The following is a 24383-nucleotide window of genomic DNA, read 5'->3' as shown; positions in this document are numbered from 1 at the left end:
CACACTAGTGTCTGTATGTTGCAGAGTGGACTGGTTAGTCCAACACAGAGCAGCTCCACTCCTCTGTCTCCCAGGTCATTGTAGCTGAGGTCCAGTTCTCTCAGGGGGGAGTTTGGTGTCTGCAGAGCTGAGGCCAGAGTCTCACAGGATTCATATGTGAGTTTACAGCCAGACAGTCTGGAGAGAGGAGATATGTTGATACACTGTTAAATATGCAAAGCTTTAAGAATAATGAGATACATTAAGACAATAACAGAAGGACACATGATTAACCAATGTCAAAAAAATACTAACTCACTCAAGACATTTAACCTTAGTTTGATATATTTATCACATTTTATGTACGTTTCTGCATATTTACCAAGATGTTCAAATAATGTTAAAAACATACACATACTAACTACATACATAATATATAAACACTCACAGTGGATACTGAAGATATTTAACTCACACTAGTGTCTGTATGTTGCAGAGCGGACTGGTTAGTCCAACACAGAGCAGCTTCACTCCTCTGTCCCCCAGGTGATTGTAACTGAGGTCCAGTTCTCTCAGGGGGGAGTTTGGTGTCTGCAGAGCTGAAGCCAGAGTCTCACAGGATGTATATGTGAGGTCACATTGATCCAGTCTGGAGAGAGGCGATCATCTGTTAGATATACAAATCCTTCAGAATAATGATACTGTATACATCAACTCAATAGCAGAACTTACAGTGCTCTCTTGCAGGTTTTCACTACCGGCATTAACCTCTGATAACCTTCCTCTGATGTGGTGTATGTCTTCAGGTCAAACTCCTCCAGCACCTCCTCTGACATCAGTAACAGGTAGGCCAGGGCTGAACATTGGTCAGGTTTTAGTATTGTTTCTGAAAGAGTTCCTGATCGCAGTGAGGTTTGCATTTCTTCAACTAGAGAGTTGGCACCAAGTTCATTCAGACAGTGGAACAAGTTGATGATCCTTTCTGGTGAGGATTCCCGTTTGATCTTGTCTAAAAGGTACCTGACTGTTCTCTCAACTATTTCCTCATTGCTCTGTGTTGTACTTCCTGTCTGTGTCAGAAGGCCTCGTAACAGATTCTGATTGGACTCCAGTGAGAGACCCAGAAGGAAGCGGAGGAACAGGTCCAGGTGTCCATTCTCACTCTTCAAGGCCTGGTCCACTGCTCTCCTGTGTAAGTCAAACAACTGGATTGACTCCTCCTCTTCATCCTCACTAGTGGTGGAAAAAACATTTTCCTTCTTGTCCAGACATGATTCTAAAGCATGCACTGCTGCTAGAAACTCCTGAATGCTCAGATGCACAAAGCTGTAGACCTTGTCTTGGTTCAGCCCAGATTCTTCTTTAAAGATCTCTGTACACAATGCTGAGTACTCTGATGCCTCTGTGACATCAAGGCCACACTCTCTCAGGTCCTCCTCATAGAAGATCAGGTTGCCCTTCTGCAGTTGTTGGAAAGCCAGCTTTGCCAGTTTCAGGATCATCTCTTTGTCTGACTGAGACAGTTCCTTTGGGTTTGTCTCTGTGGCTTTGTTGTACTTCTTGTTCTTCACAATGATTTGGATGAGCGTGAAGTGTGAGTACATCTGGGTCAGAGTTTTGGGGACTTCATCCCCCTTCTCTGCCTCTTTCAGCATCATCTCAAGGACAGTGGCTGATATCCAACAGAAGACTGGCATGTGGCACATGATGTGGAGGCTCCTTGATGTCTTCATGTGTTTGATGATTTCATTGGCCAGATTCCTGATCTGTGATTTTCTTCCTGAAGTACTCCTCCTTCTGTGGATCATTGAACCCTCGTACCTCTGTCACCTGGTCAACACACTCAGGTGGGATCTGATTGGCTGCTGCAGGCCGTGAGGTTATCCAGAGGAGAGCAGAGGGAAGCAGATTCCCCTTGATGAGGTTTGTCAGCAGCACATCCACTGAGGTTGGCTTCGTGACATCACAGCACCTCTCATTGTTTTTGAAGTCTAGAGGAAGTCGAGCACTCATCCAGACCATCAAAATGAAAACAGTTTTGGTTTCCCCATCTTCAATGTTGTCAATCTCTTTCAGCTCTGAGAAGTAGTGGGAAAGAAGTTGCATCAGACTGTATTGGTCCTTTTTCAGGTTCAGATCACGGAAAGGAAGAGGAAACATGAAATTAACGTCCTGATTTGCTTTTCCCTCTGCCCAGTCAAGGATGACCTTCTGCACAGAGACTGTTTTTCCAACGCCAGCGATTCCTTTTGTCAGCACAGTTCTGATAGGTTTGTCTTGTCCAGCTAAAGGATTGAAGATGTCGTTGCATTTTATTGGTGTCTCTTGTGTGCTTTGTTTCTTGGATGCCATCTCTATCTGTCTCACCTCATGTTCATTATTGACCCCTCCACTTCCACCCTCTGTGATGTAGAGCTCTGTGTAGATGTCCTTTAACAGACTTTGGTTTCCATGGTGTCCAATTCCTTCAGATATGTGTTGATACTTGTGTTTCAGTTTAGCCTTAATGTCTTGTTGGACTGTCAGAAGAGTTTGACCTGTAGGAAAACAATGAGATTGATATTAATACCATAAAACTAGAAGATTAACTTTTGAAAGTTCAAACTGATCAACATGATCTAATATTAAAGCAGTAATTTGATCAATAGAGAAAGATGTAAGGTGTGGACGGGAGGGCTGTTGCAACTCCCAGTCTTACTCCTCATACCCAGAGGGTTGTGTGTGAACATTACAGCACCCTGGCTGACAATCCCCTCCATCGTCTCAACTGGATCCTGAATGTTTTCATAGTCCAACTGGTAGTCAGAGCTTTTCATCTGTTGTTCAGACATTTTGCCACGTCTCAGAGGTTCCCGGCTGGGTGTAGGTGACTCTGCTCTGGGCTTCTGGACACTTTCAACAAAACAGGGAGAGACAGATCACTTCATCATTAGTGCATCAATATCACATCAACAACTGCATAGCTGAACTCAAGTCCTGATGTTTCTTTGAAATGAGGGGCTGCTGTTCTGAAGCCTTTTCCAGATTGCAAAAAATCTGAAGCATGTACGGGATTCTCTACTTTACACACAGTCTCTACTCTACTCATTCACTATGGGATTCTCTACTTTACCCACAGTCTCTACTCTACTCATTCACTGTATGGGATTCTCTACTTTACACACAGTCTCTACTCTACTCATTCACTATGGGATTCTCTACTTTACACACAGTCTCTACTCTACTCATTCACTATGGGATTCTCTACTTTACACACAGTCTCTACTCTACTCATTCACTATGGGATTCTCTACTTTACACACAGTCTCTACTCTACTTATTCACTATGGGATTCTCTACTTTACACACAGTCTCTACTCTACTCATTCACTATGGGATTCTCTACTTTACACACAGTCTCTACTCTACTCATTCACTATGGGATTCTCTACTTTACACACAGTCTCTACTCTACTTATTCACTATGGGATTCTCTACTTTACACAGTCTCTGCTCTACTCATTCACTATGGGATTCTCTACTTTCACCACACACAGTCTCTACTCTACTCATTCACTGTATGGGATTCTCTACTTTACACACAGTCAGACCTCTACTCTACTCATTCACTAGGGATTCTCTACTTTACACACAGTCTCTACTCTACTCATTCACTATGGGATTCTCTACTTTACACACAGTCTCTACTCTACTCATTCACTATGGGATTCTCTACTTTACACACAATCTCTACTCTACTCATTCACTATGGGATTCTCTACTTTACACACAGTCTCTACTCTACTCATTCACTATGGGATTCTCTACTTTTACACACAGTCTCTACTCTACTCATTCACTATGGGATTCTCTACTTTACACACAATCTCTACTCTACTCATTCACTATGGGATTCTCTACTTTACACACAGTCTCTACTCTACTCATTCACTATGGGATTCTCTACTTTACACAGTCTCTACTCTACTCATTCATTGCCCAGAGAACAGACTACTCTGGCCATTTCAGTGATGAATGGAGAATGGTGCTTGTTTAATAAAGCTACATCAATCAATGTCTGCAAGATCACATCCTGATAGTATTCTACAGAACCCAATATAATAGCATAGTATAAAGTTACTGGAAGACAAAAAACACCACATTTCTTATGAGATGTTAAGATGACTGTGCGAATGGTCAAATTTCTCTCTCATGTGGCCAAAACCCAACAGAGTGCCACTAGGCAAAATATGTGCTGTGATTGAAACAAAACACAGGTATGCTGCAGTTTGTTAACATCATCTGCTCTACAATTCGCTCACTGTACTTCATTCAAAACACAAAACAGAACTGTACAAAACTCAACTGAATGAGATCAAATGGTTGACTTGCAAGAATTTCCAAGACCGGCCTGATTGAAACAGCAAATTTGTCAGTAAACTTTCCAAATGTCGACAAAACAAAATACGCGGTGGGATCTTTTTGTGTTTGTAAAATTAATTATGCGAGAAATGGCGGTGGAAACGCATTTATCTGCAAATACTGATATAATAACCATCATATAGAAGTAAAGTTGGAGTCACGAGATGACATGCTGTGTGGTCCTCCCACTACGACTCAGGAAAGCATGTCGTTTATTAGGCTACAGATGAAATAAGTTCTGATGAACTTCACAGGGTGGTGAAAGTGCCCGGTGACAAGCTTGATGCTCCTTTCAATAAATATCCAGGGTCTTATTCTGGTGACATGTGGGTTATGTCATCATTATAATCCAGATGATGATCTATGGGGTTATAATGATGACAGAACCCTGACAGTTTGTATTTTGAATTTCATGGTCGCACATTGAGTTTCATGGTTGTAAGTACGGTTCCTCTTCAAGCTTCTTCCTGAGATTTGATTGATGGAACAATCCAGCCAATGGTTGCAACAATAGGCAGCTGTGGTTTTGGCTGATTGGTCAGGAGTAAAAGGTCATGCCCACAAAGCTGCTGAAACCATTTTGTTTTTACATGCGAATCTCTTTCTATAACTTTTTACAAGTTTACGAATCTCTTGGTAATGTGACACTGACAGAACTTTGAGCGTGCAGAGATAAACAAATCTGCAAGTGTATTTTTGATTCACAGCAGAATATTGTAATAATTGTATTAATTCTGAAAATAAATGCTTACAAATCTTATTGAATGTATTCAAAATGTCAAGTTATAAGTTTGCGACTTTGTTAAATTTCACACAACATGATACATAACAGATTTGTGAATCGTACTTGCAACCACGAATCTCAATGTGCCACGAAATTCTAAATACTCACAGGGTTCTGTCTTCCTTATTACCCCATAGTGATCGATGCTTGGCTGCTGTTTGACACCCCAAAAGTATCTTCCTCTGTTTTCCATAATAGGAATCTCATCATGTAGGTAACCTACCTGCACCATAATCTCATCATGTAGGTAACCTACCTGCACCATAATATGAATCTCATCATGTAGGTAACCTACCTGTACCACAATCTCATCATGTAGGTAACCTACCGGCACCATAATCTCATCATGTAGGTAACCTACCTGCACCATAATCTCATCATGTAGGTAACCTACCTGCACCATAATCTCATCATGTAGGTAACCTACCTGCACCATAATCTCATCATGTAGGTAACCTACCGGCACCATAATCTCATCATGTAGGTAACCTACCTGCACCATAATAGGAATCTCATCATGTAGGTAACCTACATGCACCATAATCTCATCATGTAGGTAACCTACCGGCACCATAATATGAATCTCATCATGTAGGTAACCTACCTGCACCATAATCTCATCATGTAGGTAACCTACCGCACCATAATCTCATCATGTAGGTAACCTACCTGCACCATAATAGGAATCTCATCATGTAGGTAACCTACCTGCACCATAATCTCATCATGTAGGTAACCTACCGGCACCATAATCTCATCATGTAGGTAACCTACCGGCACCATAATCTCATCATGTAGGTAACCTACCTGCACCATAATATGAATCTCATCATGTAGATAACCTACCTGCACCATAATCTCATCATGTAGGTAACCTACCTGCACCATAATCTCATCATGTGGGTAACCTACCTGCACCATAATATGAATCTCATCATGTAGGTAACCTACCTGCACCATAATCTCATCATGTAGGTAACCTACCCGCACCATAATCTCATCGTGTAGGTAACCTACCTGCACCATAATATGAATCTTATCATGTAGGTAACCTACCTGCACCATAATCTCATCATGTAGGTAACCTACCTGCACCATAATATGAATCTCATCATGCAGATAACCTACCTGCACCATAATCTCATCATGTAGGTAACCTACCTGCACCATAATCTCATCATGTAGTTAACCTACCAGCACCATAATCTCATCATGTAGGTAACCTACCTGCACCATAATATGAATCTCATCATGTAGGTAACCTACCTGCACCATAATCTCATCATGTAGGTAACCTACCTGCACCATAATCTCATCATGTAAGTAACCTACCTGCACCATAATATGAATCTTATCATGTAGGTAACCTACCTGCACCATAATCTCATCATGTAGGTAACCTACCTGCACCATAATATGAATCTCATCATGTAGATAACCTACCTGCACCATAATCTCATCATGTAGGTAACCTACCTGCACCATAATCTCATCATGTAGTTAACCTACCAGCACCATAATCTCATCATGTAGGTAACCTACCTGCACCATAATCTCATCATGTAGGTAACCTACCTGCACCATAATCTCATCATGTAGGTAACCTACCTGCACCATAATCTCATCATGTAGGTAACCTACCTGCACCATAATATGAATCTCATCATGCGAGATAACCTACCTGCACCATAATCTCATCATGTAGTTAACCTACCAGTACCATAATCTCATCATGTAGGTAACCTACCTGCACCCATAATATGAATCTCATCATGTAGGTAACCTACCTGCACCATAATCTCATCATGTAGGTAACCTACCGGCTCATAATCTCATCATGTAGTTAACCTACCAGCACCATAATCTCATCACGTAGGTAACCTACCTGCACCATAATCTCATCATGTAGGTAACCTACCTGCACCATAATCTCATCATGTAGGTAACCTACCCTGCACCATAATATGAATCTCATCATGTAGATAGCCTACCTGCACCATAATCTCATCATGTAGGTAACCTACCTGCACCATAATCCCATCGTGTAGGTAACCTACCTGCACCATAATCTCATCATGTAGGTAACCTACCTGCACCATAATATGAATCTCATCATGTAGGTAACCTACCTGCACCATAATCTCATCATGTAGGTAACCTACCGGCACCATAATCTCATCATGTAGGTAACCTACCTGCACAATAATCTCATCATGTAGGTAACCTACCTGCACCATAATCTCATCATGTAGGTAACCTACCTGCACCACAATATGAATCTCATCATGTAGGTAACCTACCTGCACCATAATATGAATCTCATCATGTAGGTAACCTACCTGCACCATAATCTCATCATGTAGGTAACCTACTGCACCATAATCTCATCATGTAGGTAACCCTACCTGCACCATAATCTCATCTGCGTAGGTAACCTACCTGCACCATAATCTCATCATGTAGGTAACCTACCTGCACCATAATCTCATCATGTAGGTAACCTACCGGCACCATAATCTCATCATGTAGGTAACCTACCTGCACCATAATAGGAATCTCATCATGTAGGTAACCTACCTGCACCATAATCTCATCATGTAGGTAACCTACCGGCACCATAATATGAATCTCATCATGTAGATAACCTACCTGCACCATAATCTCATCATGTAGGTAACCTACCGGCACCATAATCTCATCATGTAGGTAACCTACCTGCACCATAATAGGAATCTCATCATGTAGGTAACCTACATGCACCATAATCTCATCATGTAGGTAACCTACCTGCACCATAATATGAATCTCATCATGTAGATAACCTACCTGCACCATAATCTCATCATGTAGGTAACCTACCTGCACCATAATCTCATCATGTAGTTAACCTACCAGCACCATAATCTCGTCATGTAGGTAACCTACCTGCACCATAATCTCATCATGTAGGTAACCTACCTGCACCATAATATGAATCTCATCATGTAGGTAACCTACCTGCACCATAATCTCATCATGTAGGTAACCTACCAGCACCATAATCTCGTCATGTAGGCAACCTACCTGCACCATAATCTCATCATGTAGGTAACCTACCGGCACCATAATCTCATCATGTAGGTAACCTACCTGCACCATAATATGAATCTCATCATGTAGATAACCTACCTGCACCATAATCTCATCATGTAGGTAACCTACCTGCACCATAATCTCATCATGTGGGTAACCTGCCTGCACCATAATATGAATCTCATCATGTAGGTAACCCTACCTGCACCATAATCTCATCAGCGTAGGTAACCTACCTGCACCATAATCTCATCATGTAGGTAACCTACCTGCACCATAATATGAATCTTATCATGTAGATAACCTACCTGCACCATAATCTCATCATGTAGGTAACCTACCTGCACCATAATATGAATCTCATCATGCAGATAACCTACCTGCACCATAATCTCATCATGTAGGTAACCTACCTGCCATAATCTCATCATGTAGTTAACCTACCAGCACCATAATCTCATCATGTAGGTAACCTACCTGCACCATAATATGAATCTCATCATGTAGTAACCTACCTGCACCATAATCTCATCATGTGGTGTAACCTACCTGCACCATAATCTCATCATGTAGGTAACCTACCTGCACCTTAATATGAATCTTATCATGCAGTAACCTACCTGCACCATAATCTCATCATTGGGTAACCCACCTGCACCATAATATGAATCTCATCTTGTAGATAACCTACCTGCCATAATCTCATCATGTAGGTAACCTACCTGCACCATAATCTCATCATGTAGTTAACCTACCAGCACCATAATCTCATCATGCTAGGTAACCTACCTGCACCATAATCTCATCATGTAGGTAACCTACCTGCACCATAATCTCATCATGTAGGTAACCTACCTGCACCATAATCTCATCATGTAGGTAACCTACCTGCACCATAATATGAATATCATCATGTAGATAACCTACCTGCACCATAATCTCATCATGTAGTTAACCTACCAGTACCATAACCTCATCATGTAGGTAACCTACCTGCACCATAATATGAATCTCATCATGTAGGTAACCTACCTGCACCATAATCTCATCATGTAGGTAACCTACCGGCATCATAATCTCATCATGTAGTTAACCTACCAGCACCATAATCTCATCATGTAGGTAACCTACCTGCACCATAATCTCATCATGTAGGTAACCTACCTGCACCATAATCTCATCATGTAGGTAACCTACCTGCACCATAATATGAATCTCATCATGTAGATAACCTACCTGCACCATAATCTCATCATGGGTAACCTACCTGCACCATAATCTCATCATGTAGGTAACCTACCTGCACCATAATCTCATCATGTAGGTAACCTACCTGCACCATAATATGAATCTCATCATGTAGATAACCTACCTGCACCATAATCTCATCATGTAGGTAACCTACCTGCACCATAATATGAATCTCATCATGTAGGTAACCTACCTGCACCATAATCTCATCATGTAGGTAACCTACCGGCACCATAATCTCATCATGTAGGTAACCTACCTGCACCATAATCTCATCATGTAGTTAACCTACCAGCACCATAATCTCATCATGTAGGTAACCTACCTGCACCATAATATGAATCTCATCATGTAGGTAACCTACCTGCACCATAATCTCATCATGTAGGTCACCTACCTGCACCATAATCTCATCATGTAGGTAACCTACCTAAACCATAATATGAATCTTATCATGTAGGTAACCTACCTGCACCATAATCTCATCATGTAGGTAACCTACCTGCACCATAATATGAATCTCATCATGTAGATAACCTACCTGCACCATAATCTCATCATGTAGGTAACCTACCTGCACCATAATCTCATCATGTAGTTAACCTACCAGCACCATAATCTCATCATGTAGGTAACCTACCTGCACCATAATCTCATGGCTGTAGGTAACCTACCTGCACCATAATCTCATCATGTAGGTAACCTACCTGCACCATAATCTCATCATGTAGGTAACCTACCTGCACCATAATATGAATCTCATCATGTAGATAACCTACCTGCACCATAATCTCATCATGTAGTTAACCTACCAGTACCATAATCTCATCATGTAGGTAACCTACCTGCACCATAATATGAATCTCATCATGTAGGTAACCTACCTGCACCATAATCTCATCATGTAGGTAACCTACCGGCACCATAATCTCATCATGTAGTTAACCTACCAGCACCATAATCTATCATGTAGGTAACCTACCTGCACCATAATCTCATCATGTAGGTAACCTCACTGCACCATAATCTCATCATGTAGGTAACCTACCTGCACCATAATATGAATCTCATCATGTAGATAACCTACCTGCACCATAATCTCATCATGTAGGTAACCTACCTGCACCATAATCTCATCGGTGTAGGTAACCTACCTGCACCCATAATCTCATCATGTAGGTAACCTACCTGCACCATAATATGAATCTCATCATGTAGATAACCTACCTGCACCATAATCTCATCATGTGGGTAACCTACCTGCACCATAATATGAATCTCATCATGTAGGTAACCTACCTGCACCTAATATCATCATGTAGGGTAACCTACCGGCACCATAATCTCAACATGTGAGGTAACCTACCTGCACAATAATCTCATCATGTAGGTAACCTACCTGCACCATAATCTCATCATGTAGGTAACCTACCTGCACCACAATATGAATCTCATCATAGTAGGTAACCTACCTGCCCATAATATGAATCTCATCATGCTGAGGTAACCTACCTGCACCATAATCTCATCATGTAGGTAACCTACGCACCATAATCTCATCATGTAGGTAACCTACCTGCACCATAATCTCATCATGTAGGTAACCTACCTGCACCATATCTCATCATGTAGGTAACCTACCTGCACCATAATCTCATCATGTAGGTAACCTACCGGCACCATAATCTCATCATGTAGGTAACCTACCTGCACCATAATAGGAATCTCATCATGTAGGTAACCTACCTGCACCATAATCTCATCATGTAGGTAACCTACCGGCACCATAATATGAATCTCAACATGTAGATAACCTACCTGCACCATAATCTCATCATGTAGGTAACCCACCGGCACCATAATCTCATCAGGTAGGTAACCTACCTGCCCATAATAGAATCTCATCATGTAGGTAACCTACATGCACCATAATCTCATCATGTAGGTAACCTACCTGCACCATAATATGAATCTCATCATGTAGATAACCTACCTGCACCATAATCTCATCATGTAGGTAACCTACCTGCACCATAATCTCATCATGTAGTTAACCTACCAGCACCATAATCTCGTCATGTAGGTAACCTACCTGCACCATAATCTCATCATGTAGGTAACCTACCTGCACCATAATATGAATCTCATCATGTAGGTAACCTACCTGCACCATAATCTCATCATGTAGGTAACCTACCTGCACCATAATCTCATCATGTAGGTAACCTACCGGCACCATAATCTCATCATGTAGGTAACCTACCGGCACCATAATCTCATCATGTAGGTAACCTACCTGCACCATAATATGAATCTCATCATGTAGATAACCTACCTGCACCATAATCTCATCATGTAGGTAACCTACCTGCACCATAATCTCATCATGTAGGTAACCTACCTGCACCATAATATGAATCTCATCATGTAGGTAACCTACCTGCACCATAATCTCATCATGTAGGTAACCTACCTGCACCATAATCTCATCATGTAGGTAACCTACCTGCACCATAATATGAATCTTATCATGTAGATAACCTACCTGCACCATAATCTCATCATGTAGGTAACCTACCTGCACCATAATATGAATCTCATCATGCAGATAACCTACCTGCACCATAATCTCATCATGTAGGTAACCTACCTGCACCATAATCTCATCATGTAGTTAACCTACCAGCACCGATAATCTCATCATGTAGGGGTAACCTACCTGCACCATAATATGAATCTCATCATGTAGGTAACCTACCTGCACCATAATCTCATCATGTAGGTAACCTACCTGCACCATAATCTCATCATGTAGGTAACCTACCTGCACCATAATATGAATCTTATCATGTAGGTAACCTACCTGCACCATAATCTCATCATGTAGGTAACCTACCTGCACCATAATATGAATCTCATCATGTAGATAACCTACCTGCACCATAATCTCATCATGTAGGTAACCTACCTGCACCATATTCTCATCATGTAGTTAACCTACCAGCACCATAATCTCATCATGTAGGTAACCTACCTGCACCATAATCTCATCATGTAGGTAACCTACCTGCACCATAATCTCATCATGTAGGTAACCTACCTGCACCATAATCTCATCATGTAGGTAACCGTACCCACCATAATATGAATCTCATCATGTAGATAACCTACCTGCACCATAATCTCATCATGTAGTTAACCTACCAGTACCATAATCTCATCATGTAGGTAACCTACCTGCACCATAATATGAATCTCATCATGTAGGTAACCTACCTGCACCATAATCTCATCATGTAGGTAACCTACCGGCACCATAATCTCATCATGTAGTTAACCTACCAGCACCATAATCTCATCATGTAGGTAACCTACCTGCACCATAATCTCATCATGTAGGTAACCTACCTGCACCATAATCTCATCATGTAGGTAACCTACCTGCACCATAATATGAATCTCATCATGTAGATAACCTACCTGCACCATAATCTCATCATGTAGGTAACCTACCTGCACCATAATCTCATCATGTAGGTAACCTACCTGCACCATAATCTCATCATGTAGGTAACCTACCTGCACCATAATATGAATCTCATCATGTAGATAACCTACCTGCACCATAATCTCATCATGTAGGTAACCTACCTGCACCATAATATGAATCTCATCATGTAGGTAACCTACCTGCACCATAATCTCATCATGTAGGTAACCTACCGGCACCATAATCTCATCATGTAGGTAACCTACCTGCACAATAATCTCATCATGTAGGTAACCTACCTGCACCATAATCTCATCATGTAGGTAACCTACCTGCACCACAATATGAATCTCATCATGTAGGTAACCTACCTGCACCATAATATGAATCTCATCATGTAGGTAACCTACCTGCACCATAATCTCATCATGTAGGTAACCTACCGGCACCATAATCTCATCATGTAGGTAACCTACCTGCACCATAATCTCATCATGTAGGTAACCTACCTGCACCATAATCTCATCATGTAGGTAACCTACCTGCACCATAATCTCATCATGTAGTAACCTACCGGCACCATAATCTCACTGGCTGTAGGTAACCTACCTGCACCATAATAGGAATCTCATCGTGTAGGTAACCTACCTGCACCATAATCTCATCATGTGCAGGTAACCTACCGGCACCATAATGAATCTCATCTGTAGATAACCTACCTGCACCATAATCTCATCATGTAGGTAACCTACCGGCACCATAATCTCATCATGTAGGTAACCTACCTGCACCATAATAGGAATCTCATCATGTAGGTAACCTACATGCACCATAATCATCATGTAGGTAACCTACCTGCACCATAATATGAATCTCATCATGTAGATAACCTACCTGCACCATAATCTCATCATGTAGGTAACCTCACCTGCACCATAATCTCATCATGTAAAGTTAACCTACCAGCACCATAATCTCGTCATGTAGGTAACCTACCTGCACCATAATCTCATCATGTAGGTAACCTACCTGCACCATAATATGAATCTCATCATGTAGGTAACCTACCTGCACCATAATCTCATCATGTAGGTAACCTACCTGCACCATAATCTCATCATGTAGGTAACCTATCTGCACCATAATCTCATCATGTAGGTAACCTACCTGCACCATAATATGAATCTCATCATGTAGATAACCTACCTGCACCATAATCTCATCATGTAGTTAACCTACCAGCACCATAATCTCATCACGTAGGTAACCTACCTGCACCATAATATGAATCTCATCATGTAGGTAACCTACCTGCACCATAATCTCATCATGTAGGTAACCTAATGGCACCATAATCTCATCATGTAGTTAACCTACCAGCACCATAATCTCATCATGTAGGTAACCTACCTGCACCATAATCTCATCATGTAGGTAACCTACCTGCACCATAATCTCATCATGTAGGTAACCTACCTGCACCATAATATGAATCTCATCATGTAGATAACCTACCTGCACCATAATCTCATCATGTAGGTAACCTACCTGCACCATAATCTCATCATGTAGGTAACCTACCTGCACATTAATCTCATCATGTAGGTAACCTACCTGCACCATAATATGAATCTCATCATGTAGATAACCTACCTGCACCATAATCTCATCATGTAGTTAACCTACCAGCACCATAATCTCATCATGTAGGTAACCTACCTGCACCATAATATGAATCTCATCATGTAGGTAACCTACCTGCACCATAATCTCATCATGTAGGTAACCTACCGGCACCATAATCTCATCATGTAGGTAACCTACCTGCACCATAATCTCATCATGTAGGTAACCTACCTGCACCATAATCTCATCATGTAGGTAACCTACCTGCACCATAATATGAATCTCATCATGTAGGTAACCTACCTGCACCATAATATGAATCTCATCATGTAGGTAACCCCACTTGCACCATAATCTCATCATGTAGGTAACCTACCGGCACCATAATCTCATCATGTAGGTAACCTACCTGCACCATAATCTCATCATGTAGGTAACCTACCTGCACCATAATCTCATCATGTGGGTAACCTACCGGCACCATAATCTCATCATGTAGGGTAACCTACCTGAACCATAATAGGAATCTCACTGCTGTAGGTAACCTACCTGCACCATAATCTCATCATGGGTAACCTACCGGCACCATAAATATGAATTCATCATGTAGGTAACCTACCTGCACCATAATCTCATCATGTAGGTAACCTACCGGCACCATAATCTCTATCATGTAGGTAACCTACCTGCACCCATAATCTCATCATGTAGGTAACCTACCGGCACCATAATCTCATCATGTAGGTAACCTACCTGCACCATAATATGAATCTCATCATGTAGGTAACCTACCTGCACCATAATCTCATCATGTAGGTAACCTACCGGCACCATAATCTCATCATGTAGGTAACCTACCTGCACCATAATCTCATCATGTAGGTAACCTACCTGCACCATAATCTCATCATGTAGGTAACCTACCTGCACCATAATATGAATCTCATCATGTAGGTAACCTACCTGCACCATAATATAGAATCCTCATCATTAGGTAACCCCACTTGCACCATAATCTCATCATGGTAGGGTAACCTACCGGCACCATAATCTCATCATGTAGGTAACCTACCGGCACCATAATCTCATCATGTAGGTAACCTACCGGCACCATAATCTCATCATGTAGGTAACCTACCGGCACCATAATCTCATCATGTAGGTAACCTACCTGCACCATAATCTCATCATGTAGGTAACCTACCTGCACCATAATATGAATCTCATCATGTAGGTAACCTACCTGCACCATAATCTCATCATGTAGGTAACCTACCTACACCATAATCTCATCATGTAGGTAACCTACCTGCACCATAATCTCATCATGTAGGTAACCTACCTGCACCATAATATGAATCTCATCATGTAGGTAACCTACCTGCACCATAATCTCATCATGTAGGTAACCTACCTACACCATAATCTCATCATGTAGGTAACCTACCTGCACCATAATCTCATCATGTAGGTAACCTACCTACACCATAATCTCATCATGTGGTAACCTACCTGCACCATAATCTCATCATGTGGGTAACCTACCTGCACCATAATCTCATCATGTAGGTAACCTACCTGCACCATAATCTCATCATGTAGGTAACCTACCTACACCATAATCTCATCATGTAGGTAACCTACCTGCACCATAATCTCATCATGTAGGTAACCTACCTGCACCATAATCTCATCATGTAGGTAACCTACCTGCACCATAATCTCATTATGTAGGTAGCTATGCATATTCTTTTTTGCTGATTTTAGAATATTCACATGAAAATCTGTCGCCAATTGGATAGAAACCTAGCTTGTGATAGAGATTCTTTGCTCTGGGAAGAGGATTCCAGGGGGGCGGAAGAGCGTGGTTACCTTCTTTTAAAGCTACAGCAATTGGTCAAAGGATTTATTTTATTTATTTATTTATTTATTTTTGTATGTATTTTCTATTTTTTTATTACAAATTTTTCTCCCCAATTTCGTGATATCCAATTGGTAGTTACAGTCTTGTCCCATCGCTGCAACTCCCGTATGGACTTGGGAGAGGCGAAGGTCGAGGGCCGTGCATCCTCCGAAACACAACCCAGCCGAGCCGCACTGCTTCTTGACACAATGCCCGCTTAACCTGGAAGCCAGCTGGGTTAAATGTGCACCTGGCAACCGTGTCAGCGTGCATTGCGCCCGGCCCGCCACAGTAGTCAATAGTGCGTGATGGGACAAGAACATCCCTGCCGGCCAAACCCCCCCCCTAACCTGGACGACACTGGGCCAATTGTAATAAAGGTGAAATAAATAAAAAATTGTGCGCCGCCTCATGGGTCTCCCGGTCGCGGCCGGCTGCGACAGAGCCTGGACTCAAACCAGGATCTCTAGTGGCACAGCTAGCACTGCGATGCAGTGCCTTAGACCACTGCGCCACTCGGGAGGCCCCCTGGTCAAAGGATTTTTGGAAACACTTCTCTTAAATTAGTTGTACATCTTTAAAATAACTATATTTACAATTGATCTCTTACCTCTTAGAACTGGTGTCTTGAGTCAGACTCTTTTTAGAGGCAGTGGCCCCCTCCTCTCTCTCAGAATACTTCCTCTTAGAGGCAGTGCCTCTCTCCTCTCTCTCCCCAGACAGACTCATTTAGAGGCAGTGGTCTCCTCCCTCTCTCTCCCCAGAGAGACTCATTTTAGAGGCAGTGGTCCCCTCCCTCTCTCTCCCCCAGAGAGACTCATTTTAGAGGCAGTGGTCCCCTCCTCTCTCTCCCCAGAGAGACTCATTTTAGAGGCAGTGGTCTCCTCCTCTCTCTCCCCAGAGAGACTCATTTTAGAGGCAGTGGTCTCCTCCTCTCTCTCCCCAGAGAGACTCATTTTAGATGTAAGTCAGCTCACTCAGCTACAATAAGAAATAACAGAACAGTCAATATTTCTGAACATTGTTGAAGAACCATTAACAATGACAACACTTTTACTGTCAGTGGTCAAAGTTCAAACAGAGACTTCATGTTGCATTTAAACATGCACAGTCCAATATGTTATTAATTTGATTTGATTTGACTTGGATCCCCATTAGCTGATGCCATAACAACAACTAGTCTACCTCGGGTAAACACAACTAAAAATACGTTACAGCTTAGATTGACAGACATTATAAACATTTACCAAGTAGACATTACATACAGTTAAAATAGCTGACAGGTATTTATTCTATACCAAGGGGAAGCCAGGCTATAATGTATCTTTACGTCTCTCTTTTGCTTCATAATGTCCTTTAATTGCAAGAGGCTGAATGTATCTCACAGGAGAAAGCATCCGAGGAAAGCTAAACAGCGCCCCTCTGTCTCTCTATGTGTAGGCCATCTATCTGATGCTGGTCTGGTCCAAACGAGTATGACATTGTTGCCCGTAGCATTGAAGACAAGGAAGTACCTACGAGCATTTGGCCTTTGATTTAAAAAAGCTCTGTATGACAGACTGATGACCGTGTACTGTATGACAGAGTGATAGACCGTATACTGTATGACAGAGTGATAGACCGTTACTGTATGACAGAGTGATAGACCGTGTACTGTATGACAGAGTGATAGACTGTGGTACTGTATCATAGTTACTGTATGACAGAGTGATAAATAGACGTTACTGTATGACAGACTGATAGACCGTACACAACATAACCGTACTGTTGACAGAGTGATAGACCGTGGTACTGTGCGACAGAGTGATAGACCGTTACTGTATGACAGAGTGATAGACCGTAGTATCACTTTGTATGACAGAGTGATAGACCGTGTACTGTATGACAGAGTGATAGACCGCAAGTCTGTATGACAGAGTGATAGACCGTGTACTGTATGACAGACTGATAGACCGTGTACTTGGTAATGACAGAGATAGACCGTGTACTGTATGACAGAGTGATAGACCGTTACTGTATGACAGAGTGATAGACCGTGTCAACCATGACAGACTGATAGACCGTGGTACTGTATGACAGAGTGATAGACCGTGTACTGATGACAGAGTGATAGAACCGTGTGCTGTATGTCAACATAGTTTGTTTTCTACTTGAACAAACACATAAATCAGGCGACCATGAACCATTCTTTTGCAACTTGCGGTAACTCTCTGTGGTTTAAATCAATAGTTGTTTAGCGGTCCGAAAATGTCGAAACATTCACTTGCTTGACCATGCTGTAGGTCATGTAACTGTCTGTTACATAGAATATGCTTTGTGGACTTAACCGGACAGAAGTTGCTCTCTGGTTTTGTGATAAAACAAAGGTGTGGTTGAATTTATTCTCCCACTGTGTCTTTCTTATTGTTCTCCGCCTTTAGGTCCCAAGCCTATATCAGGGTCACAAGGCATATTATGAATTAACAGATATAGAGCAAAACAAATATTAAAACACATAGATTGTATGTATTTTTCTGTCTTCCCCAGTGATTTTACAGCATGCACTCTCTACTGGTGTGACCTCATAATAAGGCGTGGATGCAATTTGGACACCCGGAAGCTTTAGGCTTCTGTAGGACTGAACTCGCCGAGTTGATATGAGCTTCGAATGTTTTAATTATAGGCTGTGCCCGGGCTTTCTCCGTTTATTTTACCATTTGTATCATGTTAAATATCAGCCACTATCGAGAGCCACCGTCAGTAAAACCCTACACATTTATAACTGTCACTTTAGTGTTCGTTTCTTCCATTTGTAGCTTCCATTTTCATCCATTCCATTCTGTTTCCCTTTCTTTCCTGTGTCCTCAGTTGTTCCTGAGGGTCGTTAGCATTAGGCTAACGTTGTGCAAGAATTTCAGGGACATGTAGCCTGTTTGAATCATTATGGAACTCACCACACGTAGCAGGTTAAACCTGTAGACTGGTTCATGGTTCACGGCTTTTACTGAACCGGTTTCATCCACAGTTCCATGATTAGTGAGAATTGGGTAAATGTATGGGACCCCCTATTCAACCCCTATTGTACACTTTTTTTTCCACCTTCCAATATTTCACTGCGATTGGAACTTGAATATGACAGCTCTTCAGGATGAATCAAACCACTATGTTTTATTCATCAATATATTTAGTGTAAAAGGTTCTCCAAAACCAATTTTTTTTATGATTCATACATACTTTCCTAACCCTAAAATGTGCCTAAATAATCTACAAAATCGGAGTATTTTAAATCTACCAAGCAAGTGGGAGTGTTTTCAGCGGTTGAAATACATTTATTCAGCGCACGCCAAGCGAACCACCCTGCAAAACCCAGTGTTAATAAGGTCCAGATGGTAATGACCGATGGGCGCTAGGGCGCCGCCCCCTTAAATAAAAAATTATTTTTTTTTAAAAAAAAAATAAAAAAATAAAAAAATAATAATAATAATAAAAACATCAGTATGTCAATATTTGTGTGTTTTGAAATATGGAATGCACACAGTAATATGTGTAAGATATGATAGAAAATCATATTTCGCAACCTTTCCTCTGCCTGTCAAACGCTACGTCAGCTCTGGGCGTACAGAAAATTTCCCGAGAGGCGGGTCTACGTAGCAGTTAAGCCAATTGCTAATTTAAGATGTGAATGTATGACATAAAATGTAGCTAATCAGCGATTTTAATTATCCAAGGAGGGCGATTATTTTATCGCCCAAGCTCAGCCCCCTGATAAAATAAGGACCGGGCTCCAGTGGCGCCATTTTTGCTAGACGACAATGGCGAACGCAAACGTTACTCCTCCAAGACCCAAACCTAACTGGGTGAAATCTCTCCTCCAAGATCCGTTGAGAGAGAACTTTGTCAGAGAAAGTTCGGGTGAAAGAGCTGGGCCCAGATCAACCTGACCTCTCAATCAGACAGAGGCTAGCGCAGAAAGGGCAGTATATGCGCGGCTTCTCCGTAGCTGTACACCAGGAAGGCTTGGCCTAGCTGGGTGCACAGATGCTAATGCTTTATTTTGCTTTCCGTGCTTGCTTTTTTAAAACGACGGGTCAGATTCAGCATGGACAGGTACCGGAGTGAGGGATAGTGAAGCACCTGTCAGAGAGAGGTAAAGAAACATGAGAACACCAGGGCACACATGGACAACTCTGTAAAGCTAGCTGTATTAGGAAGGGGTGAACATTGCTGGCGCAGCTGGATGACGGCCACAGGATTGCGGTGTGAGGAAACACAATGAGGAGGTGGATAAAAACAGGCAAACTTCTATCCAAAATTATCGATTGTGTGAAGTTCTGTGGGGCTTTCCCGAGTTGGCCCCTTCCGGGGCACGAGGGGAGACTGATACTCGGACAACCCCGGCATTTTCCGGGGCTTAGTGGATTTGTTGCCTCCTCGACAGTTGTGCTGGAGGAGCACCTGAAGACAGCTACGTTTTAAGAGGGCCGTCAAAGACGATACAGAACGAGCTGTTGGACTGTATGTTGTCAGTGCTTAAGGATTACATCCTGGGAGGAAGTAAAGAGTACTGATTTTATCGCCATTCAAGCTGACGAGACGACTGACGTTTCCACCCACTGCCAGTTGGTGTTGCGATACGCTACATCGATGCTAAAATGGAAGTCCAAGACTTTTCGAGTTCATTTTGATCGAGACCGCAACCGTCGACACCATCGCTCTGCGCTGCTGGAGAGGCTCAGCACCATACTCCACATGGGACAAAAGGGCCAAACTTATTGCCCAGGCTCACGACGGAGCAAGTGATGAGGGAGCCACCGGGCGGAGTGCAGCGTAAAAAATAGTGGATGTGTCACGAAAATACTTTTCACGTCCACTGCTTGCACCTCAGCTGAACCTCAACATGCAGCGGCTCTTCACGCATCCCCAGGATCGTACTCTTTTCCGACCTTTGCAGGATTTTCTGCTTTCTTCTCCAGGTCTCCCAAGCCAACCATCGCTTGACGAAGTGGTTGCGCATAGACTCCCAGAGCCTCTACAACACGGTGGAACTTCCAAGTCGCACTGTAAACACTGTGTACAGTAGCAGGGATGACCTCCTAACGTGAGTTTCCAGACCATCAGAGACTCTGGGAACTTTGGATGCCCCGACTGTCAGAGAGGCGGGGGGCTTTGTGAGGATGCTCAAGACGAGGCTTTCTGTTTTTCCTGGCACTGTTCCACAAGATCCTTGCCAAATGTGGACATGTTTCAGCCAACTGCAGAAGAGGAACATCAACCCTGTCTTCATTAAAGCACTTGTCAGAGGTTCACAGAAAGCATGCTAACAATCAGGTAAAATAACTATATTTACTATTGGCTGATAAAGATGCTGTTAGAAAGATGAATAGTTCACTTGCCAACAGTTTAAAAAGCCTAAATGTGTCTGGTCATCAAAGTAGTGATTATCATAGAGCCGTCACAATTATATTTGTTTTAGTATTTTAAAAGGAAAGAGAAGACATTTACATTACATTTTAGTCATTTAGCAGACGCTCTTATCCAGAGCGACTTGCAGTTAAGAGTGCATTACATTTTTTCCATACTGCCCCCGCATTGGGAAACGAACCCCACAACCTGGCGTTGCAAAGCGCCATGCTCTATCAACTGGAGCTACAGGACCACATTAGTTTTCGGCAAGATCTGAAAAAGAAGTTGGTGGAGTGCAACCCTCAAACATTGAAGAATTACAGCAGTTTGCTGCTGAAGAATGGGCCAAATTGCCAGCAGAAAAAGGTGCAGCAAGCTCATTGATGTCTACAATAAGCATATGTTGGCAGCTATCTTGGCCGCAAAGCTGTGCAACCAAGTACTAGGCTCCAGGGTGCCAATAATTTAGTCCATGACATTTGTCTATATTTTCTAAATTACAATTGTAAAACTTGGTTTACAGGAAATATAATTAAAGGTGTGGAGACCCATTTTTTTCCTCTCAAATTTCAACTGATTTTAGAAGAAATAGGGAATTATTTAAGAAAAGCCCAAGGGTGCCAATATATTTGGACACAACTGTATGCCTTCAGTCTAATTGGAAATGTATGGCAGTAGGAGTTGTTTGTATTTCTCCCCAACCAAAAATGGCTGCCCATTAGGATACCATTCAGGATTTTTTCACCTGTGTTACCACGACAATCCGCCCAAAATGAGCATTGCATTTGTGTAAAGCTCCTTCAGTGTGAATGCGCAAAATTTGATATGGGTCACATGTAAAAACTGATACATAATTGATAACAGATTTACGGTATGTTTGCCTATATATTACTATATACCGGTATTGATACAGACCATTTTGGGTTTTCACTTTACCTTCCTATAACGGTATTTCAATGTTTGGTTTTATTAAATGTGTTAATGCCACTCCGCCATGTGTAACGTCCGTTTTTCTAGTTTACTCCGCAATTTGGGTCGTCTCTCCCTCTCACCAAGTACCACCCCGTCCTCAAGGAGCGCAGTTGTTGTTACTTTCATTACGAGAACAAGTGTTTGTCCAAACGACAATCAGACGTTGATAATAATGCAGGAAAGTACTACACAGTTTGTAATAATTATTCAGGTGTCCACCAGGTCAATTTCTAGAAAGGCCTAGTTGTTATTGAAGATTAACTTTATTGCTAAGTGCACAGCAGAACAAAATTATGTTGCATCCCTCTCACAAATGTATAGAAAAAGGCTTTAAAACGTAATAACATCAGTTAATTATGTACATCACAGGTTAAAAGCAGTTACTAGACATAGTTTGTGTGTATATACACACCTATCTGTCTGTCTGTCTGTCTGTCTGTCTGTCTGTCTGTCTGTCTGTCTGTCTGTCTGTCTGTCATATATATATATATATATATATATATATATATATATATATATATATATATATATATATATAAAAGTCACTGGTTGTGTGTTGAGGGGAATTACAGTGAGCTAAGAAGTGTGATTGCAAGTTATCAAATTAAACTTTATTTTTTGGACCCAGGGCCTCAATTCCCTCTTTGTGTGGGGACAGCGCATCTGACGAGCAGCAACAGCCCATCGGGTCACGGAGGATGCTGGGACCAGGAGAACAACAGAGGTTGGCTATAGAGGTAAGTTGTGATGTAAATTGTCTGTGTTTCCCCATAGAGACTTTTTCAGGCCTGGTAGTATGTAGCCAAAACCCTGAACAATCAGCACCCTTGGTAATCACTACTACTTGAGTTAGACATAGGCATGTGTCAGTCAGGATCACTTGCATCAAAATAGCTTAATTGACCATCCTGAGTCATGCCAAAGAGAGGTTCTCCTTCACCCAGCACCTCATCAACGCAACACTATTGCCTCGGAGAGTTGTTCCCACAACACAGTGTGAAGTTCCCGATACAGCGCTTGAAACAACCGTGGAGGCGTACCCCATGTTGAACAAGGCCAAGCTCAAAACCGAACTGTCCTCATCCTGAGAACAGTGAGTTCAAGGCTTGTAGTGGTGCAGTGCCCTGTACCAGGTTCCTTCATGGAGAACAACTGCCCCAGAGCACTTTCACAGAGACGCAGCCTCCTCAAGATCCTCATCGCCACACCCATGACTTCAACTGCTGAGTCAGAAAGGTGCTTCTCTACACTGAAAAGGATCAAGACCTTCCAGAGAAACAGCACTTGACACAGGATCGCCTGAACGCTCTGGCCATGCTCTCCATGGAGAAGAAACTTGTCAGGGACATTCCTGACTTTAATCAAAGGGTCATTTGGAGAGGTTTGCCACTCAGAAGGACAGACGGGCAAAATTCCTGTACAAATAAGATGACAGACACACACACAGAGCAGCTCTATGCATGTTTCTTTGTATATAGTTGACCTTAGCCTAACAAATCCAGTTATATATGGTACTCTAGAAA

This window comes from Coregonus clupeaformis, unplaced genomic scaffold, assembly GCF_020615455.1.
Source record: "Coregonus clupeaformis isolate EN_2021a unplaced genomic scaffold, ASM2061545v1 scaf0294, whole genome shotgun sequence".
Classification (NCBI taxonomy): Eukaryota; Metazoa; Chordata; class Actinopteri; order Salmoniformes; family Salmonidae; genus Coregonus; species Coregonus clupeaformis.
Note: the sequence above shows the minus strand (reverse complement) of the source record.